Raw genomic sequence first — 26,139 nt, forward strand, 5'->3', positions numbered from 1 at the left:
CGGAGCCGGAAAGGTCAGCAGAGGAGGTACGGAGGTCTCAGAGGAGTAGACACCCCCCGGAGAGGTTGACCTACACGGCGCCGGGTGGACAGGGTGTGATCTCTACTGCCCTGGGAAGTTACGTCACTGCTTTATGCACCTGGGTTGGGTTTTGTGTTTTGCAAGGAGCATTGGTGAACTCCTTTAATGTCATGAGGGCATGACTTTTATTTGGTGGGGGAAGAGTGTAAGAGGTTTCTTCTTTCATGTTACTGCGTATGCTAATCAAAATGGCTTCTTTGTTATGTTATAATTAAAATGGTTTCTCTGTGATGTTAACTGCTGAGACAGTGATTCTTTTTCTAGCAGCTAGCAGCTTGTTTGGGTTATCACTAATGATAAGGAGAGAATGAACCAATCGGTGTCCATGTTATTCTTTTTTTGGGGTGATATTCTGTCTCATATGGCTGGGAACCGGTGTGTTTGGTGGGCTTTTGAGGAGGGACCGTGCTGGAAGTGCTCTGGTCGATCACCTTGGCTGGTCCTGAGCGGCGAGTCGAGGGGGTCTGAGTGGATCGCAGGGTGAAGAGAGAAGACCCCGGGGTATTTGAGCTCCAACTGTGTGCACGAAGAAATTGAACTTTGATAAGTCTGGCGCCTTTTGTGTGCTGTCTGATACTTGATGTTTGAGGTTGTACCAGGTGGCATTGCACAGCAACCAATGCAACCGGGAGACACAGCTGGGCGGCGGACAGGGTTTCCCCTAGATAAATACGAGCCGATATAGCTGAGCGTGACACATATCATCCTAATTCATATTTAAATACAATCCGTGTCCACTTTATTAGTTACCTCCTGCACTTAATAAAGTGGCCACTGAGTTTATGTTCACGATCTTCTGCAGTAGCTCATCCCTTTCAAGATTCAACACACTGTGTACCACTGTTGTATTGCATGGTTACTTACGCTTGAAATAAACTGCAGGGAGTTGTAAACTTAGTCAGTTCCACCATGGGCACCAGCCTCTGTAATATCCAGGACATCCACAAGGAGAGGTGCCTTTAAAAAGGTGGCTTCCATCATTAAGGACCTCCATCACCCAGGTCATGTCTTGTTGTCATTGCTACCATCAGGAAGGGGGTACAGGAGCCTGAAGGCACTACTCAGTGACTCAGGAACAGCTTCTTCCCCTCTGCCATCCAACGTCTGAATGGACATTGAATCCACGAAGTTACCACAAGAATGTCTTTATTTTAATTTTTGCACGACTTTGAAAAATTTAACAATTTACCACACATATACTTACTGCGATTCACCGTTGTTTTTTTCTATTATTATGTATTGCTCTGTCCTGCTGCTGCAAAGACAACAAATTTCACACCATACGCCAATAATATTAAATCTGATTCTGATTCTGAACCTGTCAGGCCATTCTCTCCTGTCCTCTCTCATTAACAGGGTATTTTTGGCACAGAACTGCTGCTCACTGGTTTTTTTTTTTTTGTTTTTTGCACCATTCTCTGTAAACTCTAAATACTGTCATACATGAAAATCCTAAGAGATCAGCAGTTTCTGAGATACTCAAACATCCCCTTCTGGCACGAACAACCATTCCACTGTCAGTCACTTAGTCATTTCTCCCTCAGCTGATGTTTGGTCTGAACAACAACTGAAGCTCTTGACCATGTTTACGTGCCTTTATGCCTTGAGTTGCTGCCAAATGATTGGCTGATTAGACAGTTGCATTAATGAGCATGTGTACAGGTGTACCTAATAAAGTGACCATTGAGTGTACATCCCGTATCTCCAAAATCTCATTCCAATTCATACTATTCATATTCAGATCATTTAATGTATCTTTCATATATTGATTTGATTGTCATATAATTAAACACCATAGTTTCAACACAAGAGAATCTGCAGATGCTACAAATTCCAGATTAACACACACAAAATGCTGGAGGAATACAGAAGGTCAGGCAGCATTCGCAGAGAACAATAAACAACCAATGTTTTGGGCCATAAGTCCATAAAATATAAGAGCAGATTTAGGCTATTGGGTGCATTAAGTCTACTCCGCCATTTCATCCTGGCTGATCCATTGTGCCTCTCAACCCCAGTCCCCTGCCTTCTCCCTGTATTCTTTCATGCCCTGACCAATCACGAATCAATCACCCTATTCCATCTGCCACTTCTTTGCCCATTCTCCTTTCTTGTCTAAGTCCTTCTGTAGCCTCTTGACTTCCTCAAAATACCTGTCCCTCCATCTATCTTCATATTCTTTCTAAACTTTGCAACAGAGCCATCAGTTTTGCCATCCAAGTCATTGACATATAATGTAAAAAGAAGTGGTCCCATCACTGCTAATCACCAGCAGCCTACCATAAGAGGCTCCCTTTCTTCCCACTCTGCCTTCTGGTAAGGTCTAAGTCTAATAAAGTGCCTCAAACTTTGAAAGATGACTGTTTATTCTTCTCCATAGATGCTGCCTGATCTGCTGAGTTCCTCCAGTATTTGTGAGGTCAAGAGTTCAGTGAAACTTACAGTGGTCTTACTACACCAGGACAGAAGCTGTTCTAGAGCTCCATAAATCATAGATGCTAGAAATCCCAGAGTACCACACACAAAATGGTGGAGGAACACAGCATGTCAGGCAGCATCTGTGGAGAGGAATAGACAGTTGATGTTTCAGGCCAAGACCCTTCATCATACCATAATTTCAACTACCATGGCTCTAAGCATTGAATTTCCTCCCTCTGGATCCCTTCCTCACTCTCTCTCACAGTTTAAAAATAGCTACTTAAAACCTACTTTTTAACCATTATTTTACCCATTTCTCTTGAGAATTCTCCTTCTGTGGGTCCACATCAAAAAATTCTGTTTTAATTAATGAAGCACTCATTTAAGCTCTTTACTTCGTTAAAGTATTACATAAATTCAGAATCAGAATCAGGTTTAATATCACTGGCATATGTCATGAGATCTGTTGTTATGCAGCAGCAGTACATTGCAATATATAATAATAAATAAAACTCTGAATTAAAAAGAGAAATATTTAACTAAAATTAAATTAAATAAGTAGCACAAAAAAGAGAGCAAATTATGAAAAAAAATAGTGAACTATTGTATATGGGTAGAAGCCCTTTGTTCCAAGTAGGTGTTGATGTTCCTTTACAATCTTCCTTCATATCTTTTTTCAATGACAGCAATTTCAGGTATAAGTCAAGTTCAAACCAATGTTGATCTTACTGAGTTTACAAGTACCTTATGGTCCTTCCAAGATCACTTGGCTAACCCAATACATCTATTTATTTTTGTGGTATTTATTTATTTATTGGGATCTGGGTGTTCTAGGCATGGCCACCCATCGTTGTCCATTTCTCATTGGCCTGGAGAAGTTGGCGATGAAACATCTTCTTGAACTTATGCAGCCTTCCTGTTGAACTGATTTCAAGATTTCAAGATTGCGTGGCACAGTAGCGTAGTGGTTAGCACAATGCTTTACAGAACAGGCGACGTGGGTTCAATTCTCCCAGCTACGTTCTCCCCATGACCACATGGGTTTCCTCCAGGTACTCTGGTTTCCTCCCATAGTCCAAAGATCTACCGGTTGATAGGATAATTGTCCTGTGATTAGGACAGGATTAAATTGAGGGATTGCTGGACGGCAAGGTTCAAAAGGCCAGAAGGGCCATTCCACACTGTATGTCAATAACTAAATAAATACATTAATGAATCAAATTGACTTTATTTCTTACATCCTTCACATACATGAGGAGTAAAAATCTTTACGTTACGTCTCCATCTGAATGTGCAATGTGCAAATTACAGTAATTTGTAATAAATAGTATGTACAGTAAGATATAGAACAGAACAGTCAATATAGCTTAGAAATACAATTGTTTCAGCATGAATTAATCAGTCTGATGTTGTCCGGGAGCCCGTTGGTCCTGGATTTTATGCTACGGTACTATTTCCTGGATGGTAGCAGCTGGAACTGGCTGATTGGGTGACTCCAGTCCCCAGTGATCCTTTGGGCCCTTTTTAAGCACTTGCCGCTGTAAATGTCCTGAATAGTGGGAAATTCACATCCACAGATGTGCTGGGCTATCCACGCCACTCTCTGCATAGTCCTGCAATTGAGGGAAGTACGGTTCCCATACCAGGCAGTGATGTAGCCAGTCAAGATGCTCTCAATTGTGCCTCTGCAGAAAGTTCTTAGGATTTGTGGAATCATGCTGAACTTCTTCAACTTTCTAAGGTGAAGGAGGCTCTGCTGTGCTTTTTTCACCACACAGCTGGTATGTACAGACCAAGTGAGGTCCTCAGTGATGTGTATACTGAGGAACTTGAAGCTGTTCACCCTCTCAACCCCAGGTCCATTAATGTTAATAGGGATGAGCCTATCTCCGTTCCTCCTGTAGTCCACAACCAGCCCCTTTGTTTATGTGACTTTGACGACAGGTTGTTTTCTTAACACTTCTGCGTCAGGGTGATGCCTTCTCTGTAGGCTGCTTCATTATTATTCAAGCTAAGGCCAATCAATGTAGTATCGTCAGCAAATTTAATTAGCAGATTGGAGCTGTGGGAGGCGACACAGTAATGGATATACAGAGAGTAAAGGAGGGGGCTTAGGACACACCCCGGGGGGGCTCCTGTGTTGAGTGTCAGAGGAGCAAAGGTGAGGGAGCCCACTCTTACCACTTGCCGGCGATCTGACAAGAAGTCCAGGATCCAGATGCACAAAGTATAGGAAGGCCAAGGTCTCTGAGCTTCTTGTCAAGCCTGGAGGGAATTATGGTGTTGAATGCTAAACTGTAGTCCAAGAATGGAATTCTCACATAAGCACCTCTCTTCTCCAGGTGTGTAAGAACAGTGTGTAGAGCTGTGGCTATTGCGTCATCTGTCGATCGGTTGCGTCGGTAGGCGAATTGTAGGGGGTCCAGTGTGGCTGGTAGCATGCTATAGATATAGTTCTTGGCCAGCCTCTCAAAGCATTTGTTTATTATTGAGGTAAATGGAAAAGGACACCAGTCATTCAGACATGTTGCCTTGGTCTTTTTAGGTACAGGGACAATGGTGGATGTTTTGAAATAGGAGGGCACTCTACACTGGGCGAGGAAGAGATTAAAAATGTCTGCAAACACACCAGCCAGCTGTGCCGTGCACACATGGAGTACCCGCCCTATGATGCCATCCGGTCCCACAGCCTTGCGAATGTCCGCTCGTTGAAAGACCTGCATACCTCACCAACAGAGATGGCCAAGGTGCAGGGTGCATTTGCGGCTCTCCTCGGGGGCTCAGTGTTGCTAATAGATTGTCTAATGTCATTTCCAGTTCACAAGTCTAAAGGAGAACAAAATTAATTGTTACTCCAGATTCGATTATGAACACTTCGACTATTACACTAAGATTATGAACACAATAATAAAAAATCAAAGAAATATAAACGCATAAGATAGCTTATATACATTCATTTTCTTTATTTAGAGATACAGTGCCGAATAGCCACTTCTCACGCTTTGAGCCGCCCCACCCAGCAAGCCGCGATTTAACCCTGATCTGATCACAGGACAATTTACAATGACCAATTAACCTACTAACTGGTATGTCTTTGGACTGTAAAGGAAACTGGAATACTTGTAAAAACAACTCATGAATTCCACAAGAAGGACATACAAACTCCTTACAGAGAATGCCGGGACTGAAATCCAAACTCCAACGCCCCGAGCTGTAAAAGCATCACGCTAACCACTACACTACTGTGGCAACCAGATTACATAGATTTATTATATGTACATAAAATGATACTTGGGACAGGAGCGTATGTACATGAGGTGACTCTGACAGGAAATGATAAACTAGTGGCGGTGGTGGGGTGGAATTAATGGGTGGAGGTGTTGATCAGCTTTTCTGTGTGGGGAAGTAACTGTTTTTGAGTCTGGTGATCCTGGCGTGGTTGCTACGTAGCCTCCTCCCTGACGGAAGTGGGACAAGCAGTCCATGAGCAGTGTGGGTGGGATCCTTCATGATGTTACTGGTCCTTTTCTGGCACCTTTCTGTATATGCCCTTGTGGGTAGGCTAATGCCATGATGCATTGGATCCCCACGGTCCCATGGGTTTTGGATTTCCACAATTTAGAACTAGCAACAGAGCAAAGTCTGTAATGATTTATTTACACTGGGCTGGTGCAGAACAATGTTCCCTGTTGTAATTATCAATGTACTAGGTATAAATTAGAAAGATAAATTTAGAATATCAGGATTAGTTCAGGGGCAACTGAAGGAGATTTTATTTCTATCGGAAGAATAATTAAAAGCAAAAAAAGAAGAGCGTTGATTAATACATCTTAAAAAACCATTTTGATCATTTGAGTGAAGCTGGGAGATGCTGTAAATACTTGATTGATCAAGCAGCAGATGTGAAAGAAAAATGAATTAACATTTCAGGATCAGGATCATATTTAATATCATCGGCATATCGTGTGTTTCGTGGCAGCCGGACAGAATAAACAAAGATCTATAAATTACAGTAAGATATATATATATATATATATACACACACAATTAAATTACTAGTGCAAAATGAGAGCAAAAAAAGGAAAAAATTGTCACGTAATGTTCATAGATTCAATGTCCATTCAGAAGGCTAATGGTGAAGAAGCTTTTTCTAAAATGTTATGTGTGTGTCTTCAGACTCCTGTGCCTCCTCCTTGATGGTGCGATGAGAAGAGGGTGATGAGGTTTTTAATGACGGATGTCACCTTTTCCACCTCCTTTATACTTGTGTACTGGAGCTGACATTAAACAGTCCTGAGACATCGTCTTTTGAAGGTGTTTTCGATTCTGTGGAGGCTAGTGCCCATTATGTAGCTGGCTGAGCTTACAACTTTCTGCAGCTTTTTTCCGACCCTGTGCAGTGGCCTCTCCATACCAGACGGTGATGCAACCAGTTGGAATGCTCTCCATGGTACATCTGTGGAAATTTGCGAGAGGCTTTGGTGATATACCAAGTCTCCTCAAACTCTTAATGATATATAGCCACTGCCATGTCCTCTTTGTAATTGCATCAATATATGTTGGACCCAGGATAGAACCTTAGAGAAGTTGACACCCAGGAACTTGAAGTTGCTCACGCTTTCCAACACTGAGCCTTCAATGGGGACTGGTTTGTGTTCCCTCATCTTCCCCTTCCTGAAGTCCACAATCAATTCTTTGGTCTTACTGACATTCAGAGCAAGGTTGTTGTTCTCACACCACTCAACCAGCTGATCTATCTCACTCCTGTGCGCCTCCTCATCACCAGCTGAAATTCTGCCAACAGTTGTGTTGTTGTCAAATTTATAGATGATGCCTGAACTGTGCCTAACCACACAGTCATGGGTATCGAGAGAGTAGAGCAGTGGGCTAAGCTTGCATCCATGAGGTACACCAGTGTTGATTGTCAGTGAGGAGGAGATATTACTTCCAATCTGCCCAGAATGTGTCTCCCATTGAGGAAGTCAAGGATCCAGTTACAGAGGGATCGTTCTACACTACACCCCCCACTTCTTTTCCAGTCCTGATGAAGGGTCTTGGCCTGAAATTTTGACTGTCGATTCCCCTTCATAGATGCTGCCTGACCTGCTGAGTTCCTGCAGTATCTTGTGTGTGTTGCTAGGGTCTTCATGAGATTAAATTGTAAAGGTTGTCTAGTCATTGGGAAAATGGATCAACAAAAACAAAATGCCGGAGGAACTCAGCAGGTCAGGCAGTATCTGCAGAGAAAGTCAAAATGTGATGTTTTCTGCTGAGGACTCTTCAGATTCTAATGAAGGATCTCGGCCCAGAAGATTGACCGTCCATTTTTCTCCACAAGTGACACATTGAGTTCCTACACATTGATGAAGAGATGCAATGTAAGACAATAGGATACTTAATTTGGCTAGTTTCAAACTAGGCAAGGGTGGCTAAGTTGGGAGGAAGTTTGAAGACTAGATGGATATTATTATTTAACATAATAGATAGCTGATCAGTAAATAGTTGGAAGTTCTGTGTACTAATGGAGTCACCTTCACAGTGGATACCTGAGAACTCTGCCTCCAGAAGTTTTTAGACCAGTTGTGTTAAAAGCTATCTGAGAAAAAAATCACATAAATTCACCTAATAGGCAAAGACAGTATAAATTTGGAGAGCAGTTCAAGCTTTTTAGGAATGGCCCATGAACACCAAGAAGAATGACAGAAACATGGGGTGAGCTAGAAACCATATCTCTGCCTTTGATTTCTGCGATGGATGACTGGTTCATCTGTGGCTCGTGGATATGTCTTTTTAACTTATAGGAATTGTACCTGTGTTTCCTAAACCGTCTGTGTTTTAGAAATCACTTGTAATTCAGAAGTATTTTATAAGATAGAAATCCTCTGTGAGTTTTTAATGTTTTTTTAAGAATGGTGTTTGGATATAAACATGTATCACTAAGAATAAATTAACTGTATTTAAACTACCTTGTTTGCTGGAAGTATCTTCCCCATGGTAGGGAGGTGGGGGGACTCACCACTCAGATAGTGGGTACTGGCAGCTAAACTCACCATGGAGGATAAACAGGGAAGTGAACTGCTCTTTGAAGGTTTGGTAGTTGCAGTATAATCTCCTTTAGTGAGAATGCGTAGCTATCTATAATTGGATAGGACTTACGAGGGCTGATTGATAAGTTAGCGGCCTAAGGCAGAAGGAGTCAATTTTAGAAAACCTAGCACATTTATTTTTCAATATAGTCCCCTCCTAGATTTACACACTTAGTCCAGCGGTCGTGAAGCATATGGATCCCTTCTTTGTAGAAGTCGGCGTCTTGGACCTCCAGAAAGTGGTCCACAGCAGGGGCGATTGATAAGTTCGTGGCCTAAGGTAGAAGGAGATGAGTTATTAACTTCAAACTTTCTGCATAATCACTCACAGAGTTGAACTGAACGTGCATGTAACGAAAGCTATATAACTCTTCTCCTTCTACCTTAGCCACGAACTTATCAATCACCCTTACAGCACTTTCTGGAGGTCCAAGATGACGACTTCTACAAAGAAAGGATCCGTATGCTCCACGATCGCTAGACTAAGTGTGTAAATGTAGGAGGGGACTATGTTGAAAAATAATTGTGTTAGGTTTTCTAAAATAGACCCCTTCTACCTTAGGTCATGAACTTATCAATCACCCCTCGTAAGTTCTTCATGTAAGTTCAGAACTTCACAGTGAGCAACCACAACATATTCACAATATCAAGATAGACCTCAGTGACTGGAGATATTCCCATGGCCCCTTTTGTCATTCTCTGACACCTTCTCCACAATGTAGAAAGATGACTTCTCTCATTCCCAGTCCTGATGATGGTTCTTCAAACTAAAACTTTCTCTTTCTACAGATGCAGCCTGACTTCTAGTTGCTGGAAATATAAAATAAATATAAAAGAGAAAAAACCTTAGCTTGCTCAACCAGTCCTCACAAGATCATTAGGTTAAAGTTTGTCATGAGCCTTGTGGCCCATCATGTCGGTTTCCATGGTGTGAAGCAACTGAGAGTACGAGACTCCTCCCCCACCCCGGGTAGGACACCAGTCGATCGCGATGTTAACCCCCCAGCATTTTTGCTGATACCCATTCTCAGCTGGATAGACTGGAGCATCGTGTGGTTAAGTGCCTTGCTCAAGGACACATATGCTGCCCCAGCCGAGGCTCAAACCCATGACCTTCAGATTGCTAGTCCAACGCCCTAACCACTTGGCCATGTGCCACACATTCCTCACAAAACGAGCTCTCTAATCCAGGCATCATCCTACTAAATCCCATTTGCACCCTCCCTAAATCTTCTACGTCCTTCCTATAATGAGGCAAACCAGAAATGAACAAAATATTCGAAGTGTGGTCTAACTGGGGTTTTAGGGAGCTGAAACTCTTGAACTCAATCTCCCTGACTAATAAAGGCCAACACACCACATGCCTTCTTACCACTCTAGCAACTTGCAATGCAACTTTGAAGGATCTATGGATGTGGAGCCCAAGACTCCTCTGATAATGAGTAATACATACAAATTGCTGGAGGAACTCAGCAGGTCAGACAGTGTCAATGGAAAAGAATAAACATTTGATGAACAAACAGTTTGACATCTGCAGTAAAAAGGAAGGGTGAAGATGCCAGAATAAGAAGAGCAGTAGAGATCACAGAGGGGCAGCAATGACAGAGAATGTCACTGAACTCCCACCGAAGAGAAGATTTTAACTTCTTCAGGTTAGGCATCCCATGAAGAGACTTCGGATAAGAGCAGCAAATCATAAACACAAGAGATTTATTCACTCTGTTCCTCCACACGTTTAAGAATCTTACCACTAACACTGCATCAATTACTAGAGGAGGATCATAATGGATCTCTCTAGGTCAGGGCTTCCCAACCTGGGTCCATGAACCCCTTGCGCAATGGCATTGGTTCATGACATTTAAAAGGTTGGGAACCCTTCTTCTAGAGCGGCATGGTGCATGATCACAGTCAACAACAAAGGATTCCTGCATGCATTAACCAAGTTCATCACCTACCCAGAACCTCAGGCATTCATCCCATTGTGTAATGGAACAAAAAGGATATTTATCCAGTTCTGTGGAGATAATGATACAGGTGATGCTCATTTTGTTTTGTAAGCTCCTACAGAAAACCCCCTCCATTGAATAACAAAGAAGTTAAGGCTGACTCCTGTGGAACTGCATTGTTCAGAGTCCTCTAACTGCTTGTCTGAGTTTATACATAGAAATACCGTTATTACTTACAGACTTGACTGGTGAATCACTGAATTGGTGAGTCATTGTTCAGTAAAAGATCTCGAAAAATGGTCCATGTATCAAGCCTTGCTAAAAAGACAAGTGCCACATGAATTTTGAACTGGAACTGGGAGCTTGCTTCAGTATATGGTTACTGTGCTACCAATTGCTTGCAACAGCTATGCCCATACTGAAAGCCCCTTGACTGGGTTGATAACATGGGTGAGTCTATGCAGTGATGTTTTGAGGCCAGCAAATGTTAATATCGATTTTGGTTTGCTATTGTCACATGTACCAAGATGGAATGAAGGGCTTTTCTTGCATACTGTTCATACAGATCAAATCATTACACCATGCACGGAGGTAGAACAAGGTAAAACAATAACAATGCAGAATAAAATGTAAAAGCTACCAAAATAGTGCAACGCAGGTAAATAATAAAGTGTGTGTGTGTGTGTGTGTGTGTGTGCGCGCGCGCCCTTAACTCCTAGTGGAGTCGTCAGGGCGCCGTCATGACAAGCTTTTTTTTGTATGCTCATCGTACGGCATGTCTTGGGCATCTGAAACCTGGCAGAGCCCATCCCTCTCCAGGTTTTTTTTCATGAGGTCGCGTTACTTGCTCGACACTCAACCCAGGCATAGATGGACAGCATGCAAGGGAGCACCTGGATTCAAACTCGGGACCACTCGCCTCGAAGTCCAGTGCTGATGCCACTACAAATAATAAAGTGCAAGATCATAATAAGGTGGATTATGAGGCCAAAGGTCCATTTTATTGTACAAGAGGTCTGTTTAAGAGTCTGATAACAGTGGAATAGAAGTTGCACATGAGTCTGGTGGTACAGGCTTTCAGGCTTTTATATCTTCTGCCTGATGAATGTTCAAGATGAGCGGGGTCCTTGATTATTGAGGATGCAAGAAATACAGACAGAGTCCATGAAGGAGAGGCTGGTTCCTGTGATGTGTTGAGCTGTGTTCACAACTGTCTACAGTGTCCCTGGAATGATAGATGGACTCTTGCCCTCACAATCTACCTTGTTATAACCTTGCACTGTATTATCTGCCTGCATCGCACTTTACTCTGTAACTGTAACACTTTAGTATGCAGCCCTGAATAAGGGTCTTAGCCTGAAACATTGACTGTTTATTCATGTCCACAGATGTTGCCTGACGTGATGTGTCCTTCCAGCATTTTGTGCGTTACTCTGAATTTCCAGCATCTGCAGAATCTCCGACCTTATTCTGCATCCTTGTTTTACTTTGTACTAACTCAACACACTGTTAGAATGAATTGATCTGCATAAAGGATATCCATGACAGGTCTTTCACTATATCTAGGTACATGCGACAATAATAAAATAATTTACCATTATTTGTGATCACTTTATTAGGGGTGACTTGCAGTGCAAGTTGATAGGGTGGTTAAAAGGAATATGGTGTGTTAGAATATTGAAAGGTCTTGATAGAGTGGATGTGGAGAAGATGTTTCCTATTGTGGGAGAGTCTAAGACCAGAGGACACAGCTTCAGAATAGGGAGGCGTCCTTTTAGAATGGAGATGAGGAGAAATTTCTTCAGCTAAAGAGTTGAGAATCTGTGAAATTTGTTGCTACGGGCAGCTGTGGAGGCTGAGTTATCAGGTATATTTAAGCAGAGTTTAATAGATTCTTGATTAGTCTTGGTAGGAAGGGATATGGGAAGGAGGCAGTAGATTGGGGCTGAGAGGGAAATGGATCAGCAATGATGAAATGGTCTAATTCTGCACCTATATCTTGATTTACGAAAGAAATCACAAGGTTACTGCAGGTGCCTCAAAAATCCAACAATGCCTTTAATCCTTACTCGCAAACTTCTTTACCATGATCAGGAGAAATTAGAGGGTTATTGGACACCTGGCAACTCCAAGAGGATCATAACCTTACCGTAGGGTTTTGGAGGTCTGCGTGCCTCAATGGCCTGGAGAGCTATGTTGGTTGGAGTTAGGGCCTTGTGCTTGGGCTCTTGGTAGGGTTACCCATGCCAAACAAGTCAAAGGGTAGAGGCAGATTAAGATCCACCGGTCCTCCACATTCAGGGTTCAGCTCAGGGCTAACAACCCTCACTGGAAAAAAAATTGTTATGGAAACAGCATTGAAGAATCCTTTCTATAGCTGTGTGGGATGGAATATGGCCAAGGACAGACAGGGATGAAAGACCTGCATTGCTGCCCTAAACACCAGAGGCAACAGGCAGTAAGTAAGTAAGACACCTAACAATATTATATTGGTATTGGTTTATCATGTCACGTGTACCGAGATACAGCGAGAAGCTTGTCTTGCACATTCTTCGTACAGATTAAATCATTACATGTTGCATTTATGTAGAATAAGGAAAACATAACAATGGAAAGTGAAGTGCGAAAGCTATACATTATTGCCTGAGGTATGAATCAGGTTAAATGCAATATTATGCCATATGTAGCATAGCATAGACCGTGCAAAAGTCTGAGGCACATATGCTGTGTATAGCTAAGGTGCTTGAGACTTTTCACAGTACAGTATTTGTCAACATAGAGCTGAGAGCGAGTTTGTAAATCTGGTGGGAGCAAAGGATGTTGGGAATGGTGAGGGTGGAGCGCTGTGGGAAGGCTGGGACAGGTGATAGTGAAGGAGTGTTAGGGGTAGGGGTGGGGGTTGGTGTGGGTGCAGACATACCCAGTCCTGAGACACCAGGCAAGGCAATTTGATTCCAAACAATTAGTGCATTGATCATTACAGAACGTCTCTCTGGTGCTTCTTTTTCCCAACCATGATTCCCCTCTCCCTGTCCCATTCCCACTATCAGACCACAATAGAGACCCGTACCAGAATCAGGTTTATCTTCACTCACATAATGTCATTGCAGTACAGTGCAATACATAAAATTACTACAGTGCTATGCAAAAGTAGCATAGATTGTGCCAGCCTAGCTACATATATGTGCCTGCGACTTTTGATCAGTATTATGCGTTTCATTCTAATACTTGATTGTATTGTGCATTTCTCATGTTTGTATCATAATTGGGAAAGTGTTTGAAATGTTTTCCTTACTTTCCTGTATTATTTGTGAGAGGCCTTTCACCAGCCTGGAGTTCAGAGTTGCTGTATATCTTCAGTTGTTTCAGATTCAGATTCATTTATCACATGTACATTGAAACATACTTGAAAATCGCATTGATTGTGCTAATAACCTTCAAAACAAAAGGAAGTGCTGGGGGCAGCCCACAAGTATCACTTCTCATTCTGGTACCATTGTGGCTTGGCCACAATTGACACTTAACAGTAAATGAAATCAGAAATGATCAACTCCCAACAGATCTTATGAGAACACAAAATACTCTGCAGATGCTGGGGTCAAACCAACACTCACAACACGCTGGAGGAACTCAGCAGGTTGGGCAGCATCCATGGAGACTATCAGTCAACAGTTTGGGCCGGAACCCTTTGTCAGGACTGCAGAGGGAAGGGGCAGAGACCCTATAAAGAAGGTGGGGGGAGGGTGGGAAGGAGAAGGCTGGTAGGTATCAGGTGAAAAACCAGTAAGGGGAAAGATAAAGGGGTGGGGGAGGGGAAGCAGGGAGGGGATAGGCAGGAAAGGTGAAGAAGGAATAGGGGAAAACACAATGGGTAGTAGAAGGAGGCGGAACCATGAGGGAGGCGATAGGCAGCTGGGGGAGGGGGCAGAGTGAAATAGGGATAGAGGAAGGGAGGGGGAGGGAACTACTGGAAGTTGGAGAATTCAATGTTCATACTAAGGGGCTGGAGACTACCTAGACGGTATATGAGGTGTTGCTCCTCCGACCTGAGTTTAGCCTCATCGTGGTAGTAGAGGAGGCCATATCCAAATGGGAATGTGAATCAGAGTTGAAGTGGGTGGCAACCAGGAGATCCTGTCTGTTTTGGTGGATGGAGCGGAGGTGCTCGACGAAGCGGTCCCCCAATCTGCGTCGGGTTTCACCGATGTAGGGGAAGCTGCACTGGGAGCACTGGATGCAATAGATGACCCTAACAGACTCACAAGTGAAGTGTTGCCTCACCTGGAAGGACTGTTTGGGGCCCTGAATGGTGGCAAGAGAGGAGGTGTAGGGACAGGTGTAGCACTAACGGTTACAGGGATAAGTGCCAGGTGGGAGATCCATGGGGAGGGACGTGTGAACCAGGGAGTTGTGGAGGGATCAATCCCTGCAGAAATCAGAGAGGGGTGGAGAGGGAAAGATGTGCTTAGTGGTGGGGTCCTGTGGAAGGGGGCAGAAGTTGCAGAGGATAAAGTGCTAGATTCGGAGGCTGGTGGGGTGGTAGGTGAGGACAAGGGGAACTCTGTTCCTGTTGTGGTGGTGGGAGGATGGGGTGAGGGCCAAAGTGCAGGAAATGGAGGAGATGCGGGTGAGGGCATCATTGACGGCGGCAGAAGGGAAACCTTTGAGATGTCCTGGAATGGAAAGCCTCATCCTGGGAGTAGATGCAGTGGAGACGGAAGAACTGGGAATAGGGAATGGCATTTTTAAAGATCTTATGGCATTTTTAAAGATCTTATGAGATTTTTATGGTATTCTTTCACTGATGAGTTTTGTTGGTTCTCTGCTGAATGCAAAATCCAAGCCTCTTCTGTTGGATTCCATTACGTATCAGACCACAGTGAATTGAGATGACTTGGACTATTGTACCCAATAACACAAAACCCCGGATATCCCACTGCTTTAGAATTCACAAACTGATGTTGCCATTATCTTAGGAGGTGGCATGGTTGTGTAGCAGTTAGTATAATGCTATCACAATGCCAAAAACTCCCATTCAATTCCACCACTGTCTATAAGAACCTTGTATATTTTCCCTGTGTCCATGTGGGTTTCCTCCAGATGCTCCAGTTTCCTCCCACGGTCCAAAGACATACGGGTTAGTTGGTTAATTGGTCATGTGAGTATAATTGGGTGACGCAGGCTCATCAGACTGGAAGGACCTGTTACTGTGCTGTATCTCTAAATAAAATCTAATGAAGATATGAAGGCCTGAAAATCAGTGAAAGCCTATGTGGTTCACCACATTTAAATCAAAAGTAAATTCCAGCATTATAAGACCATAAGACCATGAGACAAAGGAGCAGAAGTTGGCCATTCAGCCCATCGAGTTTGCTCCACCCCATTTTATCATGAGCTGATCCATTCTCCCATTTAGCCCCACTCCCCCACCTACTCACCATAACCTTTGATGCCCTGGCTACTCAGATCCCTATCAATCTCTGCCTTAAATACACCCAATGACTTGGCCTCCACTGCTGCCCGTGGCAACAAATTCCATAGATTCACCACCCTCTGACTAAAAAAATTTCTTCGCATTTCTGTTCTGAATGGGCGCCCTTCAATCCTGAAGTCATGCCCTCTCATACTAGACTCCCCCATCATGGGAAACAACTTTGCCACATCCACTCTGTCCATGCCTTTTAACATTCGAAATATTTCTATGAGGTCTCCCCTCATTCTTCTAAACTCCAAGGAATACAGTCCAAGAGTGGACAAACGTTCCTCATATGTTAACCCTCTCATTCCCGGAATCATTCTAGTGAATCTTCTCTGTACCCTCTCCAACGTCAGCACATCCTTTCTTAAATAAGGAGACAAAAACTGCCCACAGTACTCCAAGTGAGGTCTCACCAGCGCCTTATAGAGCCTCATATTTAATATAAGATATTTATATTATATATATGATATTTATTATTATATTTATATTTTCAACATGAATTTCTTTTCTACAACCTTTTCATTTTGTTAAGCATTTATGTAAGTAGGGTAACATAAATTATTGTACACCATTTAAAGAAATTATTTTAAATTTATTGCTACTGTGTTAAGTAGCCCACTTATATAAATATTATTGAGTGCAATGAATAATAATAGGTAGCGGGTAATGGCTCCATATGTCACTACTACAGGGCGTGACGACCCTGCCTTACACGAGTCCCGGGCTCAGCTGGCTCCGGCTGACAGTACCCGGTATGGGCCCCTATCCAGGGTTACGGATCCCACTGCCTTGTGGGCATCTTCGGGAGAAGAGAAGGCTAAGGAGTAAACCCTACACAAATCTGGAGTGGAGGCCCTAAGGCGGTTGGATGACGTATCACGTCACCTCCTGGCAGCTCCCGCAGCCAAGCTGATGCCAGATGTACTGCTTTGCATTGCTTTGGACCACATCCGCGAGGGCGAGAGGGGGATCTTGATACCTGGGGAGCCCAGGATCTCTATACTCATCGCCCAGGTCTGCACCCCAGAAACCAGGCACATCCATTGTCTACTTAGACAGACGGGGCCATGAATGAATAATATAAAATAGCTAACATTAAAGAATTATTTAACATAAATGTTATCAGAAGCATACCACACAAGAGATTCTGTAGATGCTGAAAACCTTGAGCAGCTCGGTGCTGCTGTCTGTGAGGAGTTTTGATGTTCTCCCCACAACCATGTGGTTTCCTCTGGGTGCTCTGGTTTTCTCCCACACTCCGATGATGTACTGGTTGGGAGGTGAATTGGTCAGTGTGAATTGTCTTGTGATTAGTATAGGGTTAAATCAGGGGTTTTAGGGTGGCACAACTAGAAGGGCAGAAGGGTCTGTTCCATGATGTATCTCAATAAATAGATAAATAAATAAATAAAATACTGTAGGGAAAGTAGCAGTCAGGCAGCATCTAAGGAGGGGAATAACTAGTCTGTTTTGGGCCGAGACCTTTCATCAGGACTCATAGATTCTGATAGCTCTATGTGTACTCTCAATACCTGCTCCTTTTCTGTTCTGCATTAACGTTCAACATTCGAGGTAAATTTATTGTCAAAGTTCAGATATGTCACCTTACACAACCCAGAGATTCTTTTTCTTGCAGGCATACTCTTAATAGAATAATAGCCATAATAGAATCAATGAAAAACCACTCCAAATTCAGTATTCAACCAGGGTGCAAAAGACAACAAACTTTGCAAATACCAAAATAAAGAAATAATAATAGTTAATAAATAAGCAATAAATATCAAGAACATGAGATTCCTTGAAAGTGAATCCATGGGTTGTGGGAACATCTCAATAATGAGGTTGGCTAAAGTTATTCCTTTTGTTTAAAGAGAATATTGTTTTTGTGAATAAAAATAGAATTATTATTTGAGCTCAGCTGTGGTGCTGTAAGGACAACTGGCTTGCTGGTGTTTGAATTATTTCTTTGCCCTTTTCTCGAGAGCTGGGACATAAGTTTTCCTGATGGCTTAGCTTGTATCCGAGCTCAGGGATTATGCATGTTGGAAACTGCATTAGGGTTAGAAAGAGCTGAAGTCCAGGGTTGTTCTATTGGGTATACATTCTGCAGGTGATGTTGCTATGGGAACAATCCAAAAGGTGATGACGGAGGTGTAAAAAAGTGAGAGAGTGTCACGGAGGCCTATTAGTGTATGTGAGGTAAATATCAAAGAATGACACCTCACCACATCCTAGAAATGCACTGTTGTTTCCACAATAGTAAAACTGACAAATTAAAATGTTCCATTTATCACAATGTTCTATACAGAGTTGTATCGAAACATCTGTTATTAATTCTGAATGTGTCTACATAGCAGGGAAATTCAATTCAAGTTAAATGTGTTTGAAAAAAAGCTGTGTCAGAAAATATTTTAAATATTTTATTGTAATTGAAATATTCTATTTAAACATTTTAATAAATTGTGAATGTTATGGGGTGATGCTTTACGGGTCCATTATAACAGCAGAAATGTATATTGCTTTCTAACATAATAACCATGCAAGGTCGTTCATCAGAGTGCTTCCAAACAAGATCTGATACTCTCCCATGGAAGGAGATACAAGAACTAAAAATAATGGTTGGATTTCGGTGACTTCTCCACTATTCAAGGAAGATCTTTCATTTAGTGATACTTTCCAAAACAAGCCCCTTATCCAGTGATTTTTATTTATTTCAATGAGATATACACAGCAGAACAGGCTCTTCCAGCCCAACAAGCCTAACGCCCAGCAACCCACCTATTTAACACAAGCCTAGTCACAGGACAATTTACTATGACCAATTAATCTACTGTAACACCCTAACCAGTACTCCTTAATGTACAAAAATACATCAATCTTTCGTATATACTGAGTGACAAAGCATCCACAGCTCGTACAGTGAGTCAATTCCAAGGATGTACTGGCTTTGGAGAGGGTCCAGAGGAAATTCAGAAGAATGACCCCGGGAATGAAAGAGTTCAAAGGTCAAAGTACATATATACCACCAGATACAATCCCAAAATTCATTTTCTTGCAGACATATTCAATAAATCCACATAATTATAGAATAATAACCATAACAGAATCAATGAAAGACCACACCAAATTGGCCATTCAATCAATGTGCAAAAGACAACATACTGTGCACAAACGGAAAGAAATACTGGGCCATATCTGCAACATTTTGTAGGATTTTCTGTTCAAGGGCATTGGTGTTTCCATACCAGGCTGTGATGCAGCCAGACAATATACTCTCCACTACATATCTATAGAAGTTTGTCTAAGGTTTAATAATAATAGGCATCCATTAGTCTCATGAGACCATGGATTTGCGCCTTGGAAGGTTTCCAGGGCGCAGGCCTGGGCAAGGTTGTATGGAAGACCGACAGTTGCCCATGCTGCAAGTCTCCCCTCTCCACGCCACCGTTGTTGTCCAAGGGAAGAGCACTAGGGCCGATACAGTTTGATACCGGTGTCATCGCAGAGCAATATGTGGTTAAGTGACTTGCTCAAGGACACAACACGCTGCCTCAGCTGAGGCTTGAACTAGCGACCTTCAGATCACTAGACCAACGCCTTAACCACTTGGCCATGTGCCAACACATCAAAGGTTTAGATGTCATGCCAAATCTTCACAAACTCCTAAGGAGTGTTGGTGGTTCTGGGCCTCTACCTTCTGGAGTTTAGAAGAATTGGGGGGAGGGAGAGGTTCTCATTGAAACCTATTGAACATTGAAAGGCCAAGATGAGTGAACATGGAGGGTATGTATCCTATAGTGGGGGAGTCTAGAAACACAGTACACAGCCTCACAATACAAGGTAATCCCTTTAGAACAGAGAGGCTGAGGAATTTTTTTTGCCAGAAATTGGTGAGTCTGTGGAATTCATTGCCACAAATGGCTGTGGAGCCCAAGTTATTGGGTATATTTAAAGTGGAGGTTGATATGTTCATGATATGTAAGGATGTCAAAGGTTATAGGGAGAAGGCAGGAGAATGGGGTTGAGAGAGATAATAAATCAGCCATGACGGAATTGCAGAGTAGACTTGAAGGGCTGAATGGCCTAATTCTGCTCCTGCTATATGTCTTATGGTCTTATGGACATATCATCCTTTGGTAAAGAAAATATTTTTTATCTCAGTATTGAATGGCACTCCCCTTATTTTAAAAGTGCAGTTCTTGGGCTTGGACACTTTAATCCACCTTAGCTGCAAGAACTCTGGAAGCCTAGTCAAAGAGTCGCGTTTTGAAGAGCACCATTAAAGAGGAAAGAGAGTTTGTCATTAGGGGTTTGTAAAGCATTAGGCATAGGGAGGGAATGGAAAAGATTAGAACCTTGGAGTAAGTAAAGTATCAGTTGTATAATGATTATATTTGAAGCTGGATGAAAGGCCTGAATGGGAGGAGTTCTGATATCTGAGACAGTTCCAAGAGTGGATAAAAGAGATGGAGATAGAGGTGCAACGTAATAGAAGGTTTTGAAAGCAGGGGTGAGAATTTTAAAGTAACACACACAAATGCTGGAGGAACTCAGCAGGTCAGGCAGCATCTATGGAGAAGAACAAACAGTCGACATTCCAGGCCAAGAAAAAGCACCAATTCTTTATTCCTCTCCACTGATACTGCCTGAGCTGCTGAGTTTCTCCAGCATTCTATGTGTGTTACTCTAGATTTCCAGCAACTGCAGGATCTCTTGTATATGTAAGAATTTTCAAATTAAGATGTTGCCTATCAGGAACCAACACAAGTTTGGAAATTTAAACAAAGAGCATTGAATACTATAGCACAGTACAGTCCATTTGGCGCACGATGTTGTGCTGACCTTTTTACCCACTTTAAGATCAGATGAACTCTTCCCTCTCACATAGGCTTCATCTATGTGCATATCTAAGAGTTTCTTAAATGTCCCTAATATATCTGCCTCTACAACCACCTCTGCAGGGCATTCTACTCTCTGTGTAAAAAAATTTATCTCTGACATTCACCCTATAATTTCCTACAATACACTTATGCTCTTTCGTATTAACCATTTCTGCTGTGGGAAAAAGTCACAGGCTAGCCACTTGCGTGGTGGCATACGTCACCACACCACCACGTCATATGTTCACAACACACTTAAAGTTAAAAACCAAGGTAGACTCACATCTCTTGACTTCCTTGTTTTATGTTTGAGAGTTAAAAAACATAACATACGCCTTTTATCATCTTGTGCACCTCTATCAAGTCATTTCTCATTCTCCTTCACTCCAAAGAGAAAAATACTAGCTCACTCAACCTGTCCTCATAAGACATACTCATAAGTTGTTACATTCCTATAATCCCGAACACTCATGTTTTAGTCTTTAAAAGCAAGACGCTGCATTCACAATACTTGCCAAAAGAACATATTGTAAAAGTGCTTACCAACAGCTTGTTATTCTCTGATCTTTTCTGCCAAGAATGCAGAAGCAGGATTTGTATCAGTAAATCTTTATTCTGTGGGATCTGGAAAATTTCATTGTTACTACTTTCTTTGCCCTTCCCCATTACCCCCTCCGCCACCACCACTTCTCCACTTCTGAAGCCACCTGTAAATAATTTTGAATCTGTGAATAATTTCTGAATTATACCTCTGAACCTGTAAATAATTTCTCTGCAGCAACCATCCAATGATACTAGATTCTAGAATCAAGGATCAAGTATCAACTTTAGTCACCAGATAAGCTCTATGGTAACTTTTGTAGACCATCAACCTCAAGGTTTGATTTTTTGTGTGTTCAGAGATGTTCTTATGCACACCACTGTTATAACACATTGTTATTTGAGTTACTGTCGCCCTCATGTCAACTTGAACCAGTCTGGTCATTTTTCTCTGTCCTCTCTCATTACTAAGGTGTATTTGCCCACAGAATTGCTGTCCACTTGTTTTTTTTTTTGTTTTTTGCCCAATTTGTGGCTTACAGAGCTGTTGTGATTGAAAATTCCAGGAGATCAGCGGTCTCTGAGATACTCACATCACCAAGTCCGACACCAACAATCATTGCACAGTCAAAGTCATTTAGATCACATTTCTTCCTCATTCTGATGTTTGGCCTGAACAACAGCTGAACCTCTTGACCATGTCCGCATGCTCTTATGCACTGAGCTGCTGCCACATGGTTCGCTGATTGGATATTTGCATTAACGAGCAGGTGTGCAAGTGTACCTAATAAAGTGGCCACTGAATGTATATTTACATGTATTTGGAATTTGCTGTGAGGTGTTAGTCAGGGCTCTTCATATAACAAAAAAATAGTATTCAGGACTTATAAAAATTAAAAAAATATATTAAAACATGAACTTAGATGTTGAAGTAGGGGAATGGAATAAATGTGCTGAAATACCATAATGTATATATGATGTAAATAGCATTACAAAGTTAGTTGAAAATGTTTATAGTGTAGAGCAGTGGCTAACGTCATAGGTAGAGGGGGGTGGGGTTCTAACTGCAATGGATGATCAGATTAACTGCCTGGGGAAGAAATTTTTAAGATGGCATGAAGTTTTTGTTTTAATAGCCCTATAGCACTTTCCAGAAGGGAAATTTCTATCAAGAATGTCCCAGAATACCAGTTTCTATTCTTCCTGCTTGTGTGAAGTGCTTGTCAAATGTTCATTATATAAAGTAAGTTATCATAGCTGAATATGAATCTATATTCCTTGGAGTACATAAAATATCAGTCGTGACTGATGTTGGAAGAAGTGTTTTTCTTGGAATTACTGCACTCTATCTTACCACAAAATTCATTAGACAGACCAAGAAGTTTAATGTACTGGTAATCAGTACTATATACACTTTGGCTCATCCTATAATGGGCATCCTATTTGTTAGATACATTCCACCCCTCCCACTCCCACATTCTTTCCTGCTGAAAACTAACCTTCATCTCTCTTTTGGCCAGTTCTGAAAAAGGATCACAGACCAGAAAGTTTAACAATTTCCCCCCTTTCACAGATGCTGCCTGACCTGTTGAACTTTTCCCAGGACTTTCTCCTGTTGGTTCAGATCTTCAGCATCTACAGATATTTTTAGGTATTATTTTAATTTGTGAATTTATTATGACTTTTAAAATTATTGTCCACCTCTAATTTTCTTTGAAAACGTGGCAGTGAGGCATCTTCTTATTGGCTGGTTGTTAACACAAACGATGCATTTCACAGTGTGTTTTGATGGACATGTGATAAGTAAATGAATCGGAATCTGAATCTGCGTCTAAATTTGAATCTCAATCTCAATCCCAATTTCAATTTCAATCTCAATCTGTAATTGAATCTAAATCTGAATCTAAACTAGTACAATTCTTGTTGGGAGAGAATTCCTGTGGCAAAATTGATACAGAAATGCATTTATGAACTTCTAAAAATGGCAATATTAAAATCATGGGTTAATATTCACTACTTTATAAATACATATACATTAAAATAGATTATTAAATATCTGAATTGAGAATTGTTTCATTCTTCCAAGCCTACAGATTAAACTATTAAACTCATTGAAATTATTTCTCATCATCCCCAGAACAAGCAAGCAGCAAAGTTTTAAAAAAATAAAGCTTAATGTGTCTTGGAGTAAGTAGAGAATTGCAGATGGAAAAGAGTGTACTTCATTGGCATGAATTCAGGATGATGTCATGAGATGTCGAGCTAGTTGTGGTATGGGAACAGGAATGCAAATTTGAGCTTTAATTGCCCTCCATGAGATCTCAAGTTTGGCCATCGTCTTGTGGAACAAGGAAACACTGAGCAGCATAGCAATCCTCTGCACTTTATAACGGTATTGATTGTGACGACTTTGGGTAAAAGTACATTACATACTGAATTATGAAAAGAGAAAGCAAATTGAAAACAAGTACATTTTTTATTTGAAATGAAACATATCCTTAAAAGCATGTTGGACATTAGAAATCACTGGCTTTTTAATTACTAATCCTCGTGAAAAATATCTTTAAATAATTGTACATCTATTGTCATAGATGAAAGAAAAAACAAAATGAAAGCAAATTTATTAGGAAGAAGGAAGAAGGAGCTACAAAAGTGTCCGGACTCACACCACCAGGTTTGGGAACAGATATTACCCCTCAACCATCAGGCTCCTGAACCAGAGGGGATAACTTCACTCAGCCCTTCACTGAACTGTTCCCACAACCTATCCACTTACCTTCAAGGACTCTTCATCTCATGTTCTTGATATTTATTGCTCAATTATTTATTATAATTATTTATTTCTTTTTGTGATTGCACAGCTTGTTGTCTGATGCACTCTGATCGAATGCAAAAATTGGTGCAGTCTTTTATTGATTCTATAATTGTTATTATTCTATTATGTATTTACTGAGTATGTCCATAAGAAAATAAATCTCAGGGTTGTATATGGTGACATATATGTACTTTGATAATAAATTTACTTTGAACTTTGATCTTTATTATCAGAGTACACATACTGTATGTCACCACATACTTCCTTGTGCTTCATTTCTTGCAGGCATTTACTGGAAAATAAAGACATGCACTGGTGGACGGTCAGTGCAGATTTGGAATGCTGAAGGGACTTTTTCTGTACTATATCTTTTTAAAATTAAAAATTAGCTTTATTTGTCACGTGTGCATCAAAACATACAGTAAAGTCTGTCATTTTGTATCAGTCTGAGGATGTGCTGGGGAAGACTACATGTGTCACGGCGCTTCCTGTGTCAATGTAGTACGTCTCTGACTGAGTCCAATGATACTGTGTAGACAAGAAATATCTTCAAACTGTTTTAAGTTTGTATTTTGTACATTTTATTCTCCACTGACATCCATGGACCAGGCCTGATTTGAATTCACTGTATTTACAGATAACCATTGCCACAGAAACAGGTTCCAGTTTGCAAGCTGTCAGAGACAGAGAATAGAGCCAGATCCAGTGGATAGTATTATGTGTGGAGATTCAGGCTGTCTAGAGTGATATATATGACTCAGAAACCTTTACTCATCCCTCAATGTATAAGCAGATACATTGGAGGTGTTTACGAAATTATTAGAAAGCCACATGGATGACAGAAAAAGGTAGGAGGGAAGGATTAGATTGATCATGGAGTAGTTTAACAGGTCGGCACAACATTGTGGGCCAAAGAGCCTTTACTGTGCTTTAATGTTCTATCTTCTATGTTCTATGTTCAGGCAATCAAGAATTAACGTGCAACACAGAATATTACAGTACAGCACTGGTTCTTTAGACCATGAATTACGCCAACACTTTAACCTAAACCAAGATCAATCTAACCCTTTCCTTCCCCAAACACCTCCATTTTCCTATCATCCATGTGCCTATCTAGAAGTATCTTAAATGTGCCAAGGTATAGTACTGTGCAAAAATCTTAGGCACATATATATAGCTAGGGGACCTAAGAATTTGCACAGCATTGTAGTAATTTTATGTATTGAAATGTACTGCTGCAAAAAAAAACGAATTTCATGACATATGTGAGTGATGATAAACCTGATTCTGATCTGGGTCTCCATTGTGGACGTGGAATGGAAAGGGGGCAATGAGAAGGGAATCATGGTTGGGTAAAGGGGATGGGAGAGGGGAGAGAACTGGAAGGCATTCTATAGTGATCAATAAACCAATTGTTTGGTACATCCTGATGGCTAACTCACTGTACAAGGCTGTCAGTGAGCATAGCAACACCTTCAATGATAATCAGTGTCTCTTGTCTCAGAAAAAAAAGCAAGCTGCATTCGTATGGAACCTTAGGTCATCCCAAAGCCGATCACAGTCAGTGAAATGCGTTTTAGAAGCACCAATTCCCGCCGTTGTCTGTAAGGAGTTTATATATTCTCTCCATGAAGGCATGGGTTTTCTCAGGGTGCTCCTGTTTTCCCCTGCATTCAAAGATCTATGGCTTATGTTTATGTCAGCGCCGAAAACATGGCGAGACTTGCCGGCTGTCCCTAGCACATCCCTGGAATGTGTTGGTCCTTGAAGCACACGACACATTTTTCTGCATGTTTCGATGTACATGTGACACATAAGGCCAATCTTTAGTGTGGCACTGTTATAATGGGGGCAGATATGAACAGAACAGTACACACTTTTCATCCCACAATGC

At 41.6% G+C, this 26,139-nt stretch overlaps 1 long non-coding RNA gene across 2 annotated transcripts in view; it reads right to left on the bottom strand.

The window, feature by feature from the left end:
- Window positions 1-5,445: 5,445 nt before the first annotated feature.
- LOC140211497 (uncharacterized) overlaps window positions 5,446-26,139 on the bottom strand; it is a 46,609-nt gene continuing 25,915 nt past the window's right edge. For both annotated transcript variants that reach the window (XR_011889488.1, XR_011889489.1), the window contains exon 3: window positions 5,446-7,852. This is a non-coding gene — a long non-coding RNA (uncharacterized lncRNA). The remainder of the gene's footprint in view (window positions 7,853-26,139) is intronic.

Source organism: Mobula birostris, chromosome 17 (genome assembly GCF_030028105.1).
Source record: "Mobula birostris isolate sMobBir1 chromosome 17, sMobBir1.hap1, whole genome shotgun sequence".
Classification (NCBI taxonomy): domain Eukaryota; kingdom Metazoa; phylum Chordata; class Chondrichthyes; order Myliobatiformes; family Myliobatidae; genus Mobula; species Mobula birostris.